General features: G+C 36.2%; 1 non-coding gene across 1 annotated transcript; it reads right to left on the bottom strand.

The window, feature by feature from the left end:
- Positions 1–2,435: 2,435 nt before the first annotated feature.
- On the bottom strand, positions 2,436–2,568 carry LOC126016486 (small nucleolar RNA SNORA51). The gene has a single exon (XR_007498283.1). It is a non-coding gene; the product is annotated as a small nucleolar RNA SNORA51 (small nucleolar RNA).
- Positions 2,569–11,031: the final 8,463 nt, after the last annotated feature.

The following is an 11,031-nucleotide window of genomic DNA, read 5'->3' as shown; positions in this document are numbered from 1 at the left end:
GGGGAGATTTGGGACTTTGGTGATGGGAATGTTGCACTGGTGATGGGTGGGTTTCCTTTTATGACTGAAACCCAAACACAATCATGTATGTAATCAAGGTGTTTAAATAAAAAAAAATATGAAAAAAAAATGTTCTGAAATTTAGTAATTACTCTTGTATGATTTCTATACATTATGTTAAGTTTGTATTTCAGGCTATTATTCATACTATAGAAAAATTTGGATGGGTGACAAGTTTACATAGATTGTATTTATTAATAGTAAAATCTAGCTAAATTAGCTAAAATATTTTGATTCATCTCTATTATACATAACTCTAGCTTTAAATCCTTTTCTCCACCAAATACAATTTATTCAATCATTGCAGATTCTGCACCTTTATCACAAGAATGGCACTATATCTTTCTGTATTTATTAACATGCAGTGAACAATAGGATTCTAAAATTTTTAGTTTAAAAATATATATATTGTGGTTAAATATTAAAGAGAATTATAATTGTATAGAAATATTATAATCTAATTTTCTTTAGGATAGTTTAATATTCTCTTAAAGGTAATTACAAAATTTAATTAACCCCAAAGAATCTTTTTTGTTTTCCCCTAAATTTTAATATCTATTAAATCACAGTAGAATTTTTTTCTTTAGAATAATATTATATGCTATTTCTAGTAGTAAACAGAGGCGCTTGACCTATATTTATCTTCTAGTTTTATGATCAAATTTTCTACTAATGTGATAAAGTACTTAATTGATATAAAACATTTCACTGTTAATTAATATATTAAAATGTCAGAATTTTTCCCAAGAATATGTCTGGAAGGAAATGATAAAACTATGAGGTTCAAATATTTCTCTTATATCACTAATTTTCATGAACCTGAGTAGAAAAGTCTTTTCAAAAGCTATAGAAGGCAAAGTGTTAAAGGAGAAGAGAAAAAGCAAATAGTAGAAAAAAGGAAAAAATAAATCATTTTATGAATTAGGCTGAAAAGATAATATAGATAGGGTGGCTTGTCAGCATGTGGCTGACCAAGGTTCTATTCCTGGCATGTTGTATGGTCCCCCGAGTACAGCCAGAAGTGATTTATGAATGCAGATCTAATAATAAACCCTGAGTATATGTGGACATGTCGCCTCTCCTGAGATATGCATTTCAAGTAAGTCTATAGAATAGCTTATGCTTTTTAGTGAGTAAGCATAGAGAGTTCTGTCTATTCCAAACACTGTGATGAATTCTTCACGTGGATGATCTCAATGAATTCCCTTGAAGTTCCCTAGAATGAAAACCCTATGATGTCACTATGATTATCACATAGCTTTTACTTAAAAGGAGACTGAATTGATAAATTCATTAAAGTTATTTATTTTTCTATAATAGGATGATTATTTGAGAGTCTCCTATATGACTTTAAATTTTGAAAGTGGTAAAACAGAAAAAAAAATACAGCAGGTAGATGCTTGCTGACCCAGGTTCAATCCCAATATTTTGTATGGTCTCAGAGCTCTGTCAGATGTGACCTCTGAGCACAGCCAGGTCTGGCCCCCAAACAATTAATTAATTAATTTTCAAAAACTGAAAGGGACAAAATTAAACCCAGAACCTGCTAAGACCAAAGACAAAGATGTCTTTATTAATCACAGCATTAGAGAGATTCAAGTTCTCAGAGCAATAAATGGTGAAAAAGAAGCAGAAAGTAGAAGAGAGAAAAGTAAATGGTGAAAAAGAAGGGAAACATTCCACTATGGAATGAGTAAGCAATTTGATGTATCACCAGAAACAGCTCTATATGCTTTCCAATATATTGTCTTAACACTGCTTTATGCAAAGTTTAATCTGGTCAGAGTAGGATATACTTTATTAGTATACACTTTCTTTTATTTATATATACTTTAATTACTGCAATGAATTACTGCAATGAATATCAGTATTCATACATGCTTTTGAATCAGTGTTTTTCTATCCTGGGGAAAAATAACCAAAAGTGGGATTAGTAGGTCATATGGCAGATTGACTTAGTTTACTGAGAACCTTCCATACTGTTTTCCGTAAGGGGTTGGTTCAGGCAGCATTCCTACCAGCAACAGATGAGAGTTCCTTTCTCACCAAATCCCCTCCAACAGAGATTATTTCTATTATTTTTCATATGTGCCATCTTCATTAGTGTACAGTATAATAACTAATAGTTGGAATCAAGCTAAATGTCCAACAACAAACAAGTGGTTCATGAAAATGTGTATGTATATATATATTTATATATGATTAATACTACATAGTTGTAAAGAATGATGCACTCATGCAGTTTGCAGCAACATGGATGGAATTGGAAGATATGTTAAATGAAGTACGCCAGAAGAAGAAGGATAAATACATAATGATATCACTTTTATGTGGTATTTAGAATAACTGCATGAAACAATACAATGGTTTATTTTTTTTGTCCCCCAATTCACAATACAGACCAGGCAAAGAGCCTGTGTTGAGGTGTATATGGGGTGCATTTACTGTACCTCCTCTTTCTATACAGTCAGTGTAAAGAACACAGCCTGTGGTAAGAATTAGGAGGCCTTATCTTTTCTTTTCTTTTTTTTAATATATATATATATATATATATATATATATATATATAAAATCCTTCACCAGTGCAACATTCCCATGACCAATATCCCAAGTGTCCTTCCTCCCCACCCTACATCGGCCTGTACTCTAGACAGGCTTTCTAGAAGTAAAAATACAATGGATTAAATGGGAGTTGTCTCAAATACTTCTTGCCCAAGCGTGAGGAGATTGAAAGAGAATTAAATAGAAGAGGGAAAACATAAGTATCAAATGATAAGGGACAGGGGCCAAGAGATCTCAAGTGCATTGTGGTGTTTAAGAAAAGGACAGAACTGGGCCCGGAGAGATAGCACAGCGGTCTTTGCCTTGCAAGCAGCCGATCCAGACCAAAGGTGGTTTGGTATCAAATCCCGGTGTCCCATATGGGTCCCCCGTGCCTGCCCAGGAGCTATTTATTAGCAGACCAGCCAGGAGTGAACCCCTGAGGCAGTGGCCAGTGTGGCAAGCAAGCAAGGAAGGAAGGAAGGAGAGAGGAGAGGGAGGGAGGGAGGGGGGAGAGAGGGAGGGGAGGGAGAGGAGGGAGGGAGAGGGAGGAGAGGAGGAGAGAGAGTAGAGAGAAAGAGAAGAGAGAAGAAAAGAAAGAAAGGAAAGAGAGAAAAGAAAGAAAGAAAGAAAGAAAGAAAGAAAGAAAGAAAGAAAGAAAGAAAGAAATGAAAGAAAGAAGAAAGAAAAAAGAAAGAAGAGAAAGAAAGAGAAAGAAAGAAAGAGAGAAAGAGAGAGAGAGAGAAGAGAGAGAGAGAGAGATAGAGGAGAAAGAGAGAGAGAAAGAGAGAGAAAAGAGAGAGAGAAAGAGAGAGAGAAAGAGAGAGGAGAAAGAAGAAGAGAAAGAGAGAGAAGAGAGAGAGAAAGAGAGAGAGAAAGAGAGAGAGAAAGAGGAGAGAAAGAGAGAGAGAAAGAGAGAGAAGAGAGAGAGAGAGAGAGAGAGAGAGAGAGAGAAAGGAGAGGAGAGAAGAGAAAGAAGAGAGAAAGAGAGAGAGAAAGAGAGAGAAGAAAGAGAGAGGAGAAAAGAGAGAGAAAGAGAAGAGAAGAGAAATGAGAGAGAAAAGAGAGAGAGAAAGAGAGAGAGAAAGAGAGAGAGAAAGAGAGAGAGAAAGAGAGAGAGAGAGAGAGAGAGAAAAGAGAGAGAGAAAGAGAGAGAGAAAGAGAGAAGAAAGAGAGAGAGAGAGAGAAGAAAGAGAGAAAGAGAGAGAGGAGAAGAGGAAGAAAGAGAGAGAAGAGAAGAGAAAGAGAGAAGAGAGAAGAGGAAAGAGAGAAAGAGAGAAAAAAAGAAGAAAGAAAAGACAGAACTAATTGTCCAAGCCAAAGTCAACAAATATGGAATCAAGAAACCCAAACTTTAAAAATCCAACTTAAAATTGACCTGTTATGCTGGCAAGCTGGGGCAGGGGTGGTGGCATGGGGTGCACTTCGGAAAATTGGTGAAGGGAGGTTAACACTGGTGATGCGATTGGCCCTGAAACATTGTGAAATCCAACAATGAATGGCCCTGAAATCCAACAATGAAGAACTTTGTAAATCACATGGCTTCAATAAAATATTAAACAACAAAAAGAGAGTCAAAGAGTATATGGCAAACACCTTATATCTATCTCTTGCATAAAGATAGAATAATCTGTAAAGCTTCCAGTTCATTCAACAGGCAGATGTTGAAATATCTCCCTGAAAAAAGTTAGAAATCATTAACAAAAACATTTTAAGCTATTTTATTGATGTACAACCCTGCCCAATACTAGAAAAGAAATTTCTGTTACTTTATTTTCCTGTTTACTTCCTTAAATTTATTCTTGAAGAAGGGAATTTAAAATTTCATAGTAAAAAATAATGGAGCTACCCTTCCCTGAGGCACCAGGATATCATAATTGGGACTTAAATATTTTGTGGCAATAAATCCAAAATCCAAGCTTATGCAGAGCAAGAAATTTAGTCCTAAGTAAAATGTGCCCTGGTCATGAGCCAGATGGTGCCTTGTACATGAAAACAAGAGACAGTTCTGTCATGAGCCAATTGGGCTTTATATGTTGCAAGACCAGAGAAAACTATCTACCTAGGGATGATGTAAAACTACCCACATTATACAGAAATTTCAAACTAAAATATTGTTGGCTCAGAACCTCAGGAGAGATCATATAAAACTATTCTTGAGGGATGCCTCCGAGAAAAGAAAGCAAAGAAAATTCTTAAACTGTATGAGAAAATTTAGTGGCAAACAAGAGAACTCTCATTCCCAATAAAGTGGACATTACACACCTGTGGCACTAAAACAATACAAAGAAAATATTAACATAAATATATTATGAAAATATAAAGAGACAGACTGTAACTTTTTTAATGAGCAGATAATTTAAGCTGAAAGTTGACAAAAAGCATGGAGGGGTTCAGAAAAAAACTCACTGGTAAAACACCTACTTTGCAGGCATGAGGTACTGAATTTGATCCCCAGCACAACATAGTGGGTGATATTTGTTCAGTATAAACAAGTGTGTCTGAGCACAACTAAAATGTGTGACTCTCAGTGAGTGCTGTCACTAAATGTTTGAGCATCACAATTAAATTTGTGCACCTATCATTGCAATGATATAAAGAAGAGAAGAAACAATAATTGAGAAGAAATGAAAGATTATTTATACACTGATATAGTAATTGATAAATATATTACTTAACTTACAGAAGAAGAGGAATTAAATAAATGAGAGGCATCTCTAGAGAAAACCCCGGACCTGGAGAAATAAAATAATAAAAATAAAATAATAGAAAATATAAAAATTCAAGTAATAACATGCGATCTGAGTGTGAATATAAAATAGCTCAGAGATTTTAATAAGTGAATAAAACATAAGAATCAGACAAAAGCAGCAAATATTACTCTAAGATTATTAAAAAGAAATTTATTCTTAAACACAAGATAAAACAAACTTAAGAATCATGGTTAAAAGTTGTTGTTAGTAACCAGAAAAAGACAGATTGACTTTCAAAATGGACTATGAACATGAGTTTTGATTTTTCATTATCAGGAGAAGATATTTTTTTGTTTTTCTTTAACAAAAGGACACAGAGACAATAACTATATTAATTTAAGTTTTAAATTAAAGTGAGGACTATTAAAGATAGTTTCAGATTTATTTATGACATCTGAAAGATGTATATTTTTGTTCTTGGACAAGCATGGCTTCTTATGAATGGGAAACTTGCCTAAATGAAGATGAAAAAATTAATGCCCACTCTGGTTAAGAGCATGTTTTATTCAAATTCTGAGTAGTATGCCTTTTTTTTTTGTAGTATGCCTTTTTTATAATTTGTCCCCCTAAAATGCTTTTTTTGTTTTTTTTAAGCAAAGCTTTTTATTTTTTTATTTTTTAAATTTATCATTATTTATGCCCCATGATTACAAACATGTTTGTAGTTGGGTTTTAGTTATACAAAAGAACACTCCCCTTCACCAGTGCAATATTCTCACCACCAATGCCCTCCATCTCCCTCCTCCCCCTTTCCCCTTGCCTGTATTCGAGACAGACATTTTATTTCTCTCACTCACTACCATTGTCATGAGTAGTCAGTGTAGTTATTTCTCTATCTGAACTTACCACTCTTTGTGGTAAGCTTCATACCATGGGTTGGTCCTTTCAGCATTCAACTCTATTGTCTCTGTGTATTATTACAATAATGTCTTTTATTTTTCTCAAGAGCCATAGATGAGTGGGACTATTCTGTGTCTAGCCACTCCTTCTGACTTATTTCACTCAGCATAATAGTTTCAATGTCCATCCATGTATAGGAAGATTTCATGACTTCATCTCTCCTATGGCTGCATAATATTCCATTGTATATATGTATCACAGTTTCTTTAGCCGTTTATCTGTTGTCCCAGCATCTGGGATGTTTCCAGATTCTTTCTATTGTAAATAGCGCTGAAGTAAAGCGTCCCAAGACACATCCTAGTCACAATGATGAATCCCACAGACAGGGATAGAATACTGAAAGCACCGAGATCAAATTGTTTTATATCTTGTTAAGAAACCTCCTACATCTATGCAAGAAAGGTGCACTGGTGAAGAAATAAGTGTTGGATAACTAATAGTCATGAATAACTTTGTAAATGTATATCTTATGGTGATTGAATTAAAGAATTTGTTTTATTCTTTTAACAAAGAAACATCCTATGCCAAAAATTAACAAATTATTTATTTTAAAGTTTCAATGATAATTTAGTCTGTCATAAGAGTTTCAAAATTTCTAAATATCAACAATAAAGGTTTTCCTTTAAGAATTTTATTTCCAGCTAAAATCCCAATACATTGTTTTATATTTTAGTTGTCATGTCTATTATAAAGAGAGGAGTCATTGAAAAAGTATCACTTTTGAAATTCTAAATGTATGGCCAGCAGATTTTCATATAGATCTATCTTGTGCATTTCAGAGTTTGGCATCATTGCATTTTACTCCTAATTGCCTGTTAAACTTACCCATGCCAATTGAGAGTTAATCTCTTACCCTTGACAATTACACTGATAACTAAAATCTCTGCCAGTCTCTGCCATGGTCTTGGAGGACCAGTTTCACATTACTGCAGGACTAATTGCTTTTCTTTTTCAGTCACCATCAGAACTACTACCATCAGCATGGTGCCAATTTAAAGACATTGCCATCACCTTTATCAACTATGGTCTTATCAGCTAGTCATTTAAACGAAGCTAGTTTTAGTTAGGACAGCACTTTTGTTTCAGGTGGTGCTAATTCCTATCTCAATTCAATTATAGCAATAGAATCTATGAAATAGAAATTGTGTTCCTGTGCAAAGGGTGGTGGTTTAGGATGCACTCTGGGATCATTGGTGGAGGGAGGTTGACACTGGTGATGGGAATGAGCCTATTCACTGTATATCTGAAACTCAACTATGAAGGACTTTGTAAATTACAATGGTTTTGATAAAATAAAATAAAGAATTTGTGTTCTTTATTTAACCAATCATATTAAATTCAAGTTTTTAACAACTCATACTAGAGTAGGAAAGCTTGTACTCTGACCATCATGACACTGTGTCTGTTACCCTGCCAATTCACAAATCTTTCAATTTGTTCTTAAGCCCCTTAACCTCTTACACATAAACCCTGTTTACACATCTAGAAATTCAACCTTAGTTTCATACTGTGATAGATCAGAAGCCTGAAGAAATCAGTATTTAAGGTTTGGAAGATAGTACAGGGGTTAAGGTCTTGCATGTATCTGACTCTGGTTTGATCCCCAGCACTGAAGATGGCCCCCTAAGCTCTGCCAGGAGTGTTTTTGAGCCCAGAGCTAGAAGTAAGTCATAAGCATTGTTGGATGTGTCCCCCACCAAATAAAAGGCAAAACAAAAAGAACAAAAGAAACCAGTATTTAAGCCATTTGAAAGTGAGAAAAAATGGGGAAAGTAACATTACTTTCCTCCTGTAGAAAGAACATTTTCAAAAGCGCAAGTAACAAACAGAAAGGAATAAATTGTCCCCATGCTAACTATAATCTCTATCCCACTTAATTCAGGCACAGTGAGCATACAGAACCTTAGAAAGTGTTCTCTTCTAGGGTGGGGTTAGGTTTTGGGGTCACATTCAGCAGTGCTCAGGAATCACTCCTGGTGGTGCTGAGGGATCGCTATGTTCCTAAGATGATTTAAAACTTTGAAAATATCTCATAGGGCCGGGCGGTGGCGCTAGAGGTAAGGTGCCTGCCTTCCTTCGCTAGCCTTGGATGGACCGCGGTTCGATCCCCCGGTTTCCCATATGGTCCCCCAAGCCAGGAGTGACTTCTGAGCACATAGCCAGGAGTAACCCCTGAGCGTCACCGGGTGTGGCCCAATTTAAAAAAAAAAAAAAAAGAAAATATCTCATAGATTTCTTCTGTAAAGGATGAATTCAAACCTGGTTAGCTACATACAAGGCAAGTGACTTGATTCTGAGATATATGTTCTCTTGTTTTCTACTTGTACATTCTACTACAATGAAGTATTTCCTCACTGAAATGAATGTTCTCTCCCATTAGAGAATAGAATGAGAAAAATATAAACAATAAAATTATTAATGAAGTGTTGAGGCAAGAGGTTGACTGACTTTGGTAGCAGGGCATTTTCAAGGCCTGTGGAGAAAGAAAATAACCTTAATAATGAAGGCAGCACAAAGAGACCCTCTGTAAATGCACAGACAGGAAATGCAGCAAGGTGTCAGGCTGAGCCTGAGGCTTAGAAAGAAGCCTAAAAAGGAATAAAGCAACACCAGAGAAGCAGCAACCTCACAGTTCTGTGCTACATGGCAAGATAAGCCTGCAGGGGGAAATGTGCAGTATTGCAAAACTCGAAAGGAAAAAAGAAACCAGGAAGAAAATAATGGGCCAGAGAGAGATAGAAGAGGGAAAAAGGTGTTTGCTTTGCAGGTAGTTAGCTGGCTCTAGTTCTATCACTAGCACCCCATATGGTCCTCAGAGCACTGTCAGGAGAGATGCCTGAACAGGTATAAACCTTAAGCACAATTGGGTGTGACTCCAAAACAATATTGGTGATGAAGATGACATAAAAGTTCTATATCCAGGCCTTTTAGACCTAGAACATTATGAATTACATAATCATCCATGCATCCATTTTCAAATTCACTGAGATTTTTATAGGGTTATGATTGCATGTCTGACATTGTATAAGATGCTGCACAAAATATGAGTATAATAAAATCCTTCTCCGTCAGGGTTTAATAAGAAGATTGCTAAGTTAAAAAGTAGATATATAACAGTATACTGAGATGTTGTACAGAATAACAGTAATTGAGCAGAACTTTTTCTGGAACCATGAAGACTTTGAGGTTGGATAACTTAGTATACCCTGAGACTGTAATTGGTCTTATGGCAGGATGCTTCATGGGTAGAGATACCCTGTGGTTAATTAAGCCAAAGGTTTATTCCTTCTATTTTCTCCAATTTTTACTGCACCTATGCAAAAAACTGTTACCTTTTTTTTCTTTTAGATAGAGAATCCGCCTTTTTCATAGGACATTGGGACACAAATTACTTTGTTCTACCTCATATTCTGCATTTTTCTATAAAATTAAGAAGAAACAAAGGAAAGAAAGGAAGGGAGCCAGGGGCCAAATGGTTTCAAAGCATTGGTAAAGATTAAAAAAAGAACAGAACTAAATATCCAAGTCAAAGTCAACAAAAATGGAATCAAGAGACCCAAACTATAACAATCTCAACTTAAAATGGGTAGGCCAGAAGGCAAAGAGTAGGACACACTCTGGGAATATTGGTGGAGGGAGAAGGTGTGATTGGTCCTGACTCATTGTATATCTGAAATTCAACTATAAAAGATTTTGTAAATCACAATGATTTCAATAAAATTAAATTAAAAATATAATAATATAGAGGTTTGTGAGTACTTAGAAGGAAAAATGTAATTTTTCTAGGCTTATAGATAAGGCTGGAAAAATATCTCCAGTCTTTAAAGGATGAATAGAAAACAAACATACAGAGGGTTAAGACTGGATGTTGAACCAAAATTTGGAACAAAATCATAATAATCCTAGGGCACAGTGGATAGGGCATTTGCCTTGCAGGTGGCTGGCCCCAGGCTCTAGCCCTGGCATTGCATTTGGTCCCCGGAGCCAGCCAGGTGCAATTTCTGAGCAATTTCTCTTTCTTTCTTTTTTTTTTTTTCGGTTGGGGGGGAAGTTGAGGGTCACACCTAGTAGCACTCAAGGGTTACTCCTGGCTCTGCTTTCAAAGTTGCTCCTGGTAGGCTCAGAAATCATATGAGATGCCCGGAATTGAATACAGGTCCATTCGGGGTTGGTCGCATGCAAGGCAAATGCCCTACCACTGGGCTATCACTCCAGCCCCTCTGAGCTATTTCTGGAGGACTGAAGCAATAACACAGTGAGTAGGGTGCTTGCTATGCATGGGGCTGAACTGGGTCTGATCCCCAGCATCCCATATAGTCCCCTGAGCCTGCCAAGAGTTCTTCCTGAGTCCAGAACCAGGACTAATCCCTGTGCACTGCCAGGTAGGTCTGGCCCCAAAACAAAAAAAAGAATCCAGGTTGTCTGGGGAACAGTTGCAGAGAGAGGCTAAAAATATAAGCAAAGACCTCTTTATGAAGGCTCTGTATCATAATAAGAAGTTATGTTATGAAGACAGTGTGTGAGTGTTTGGGATGGGGTTGGAGAGATATTACAGGGCAATATTGAGGTGCTCGTCTCTCACACCATACATTGTTCCTTGAGCACCTCCAGAAATGAGCCTGAGAACTGCTGGACATGGCTCTCAAACAAAGCAAAGCAAAACCCCTAGAGACTGAAAGAATATTTAACATAGAAAATATGGTTAACAATTACTACTAATAAACTACTAAAAGGCATCCCCAGCTTTCTTCTTCCTTGCTCAACTCTTGGGAACAGG

Source organism: Suncus etruscus, chromosome 8 (genome assembly GCF_024139225.1).
Source record: "Suncus etruscus isolate mSunEtr1 chromosome 8, mSunEtr1.pri.cur, whole genome shotgun sequence".
Lineage (NCBI taxonomy): Eukaryota > Metazoa > Chordata > Mammalia > Eulipotyphla > Soricidae > Suncus > Suncus etruscus.
The sequence above is the reverse complement of the archived record's forward strand: the minus strand, read 5'-3'. Positions and strand labels throughout refer to the sequence as shown.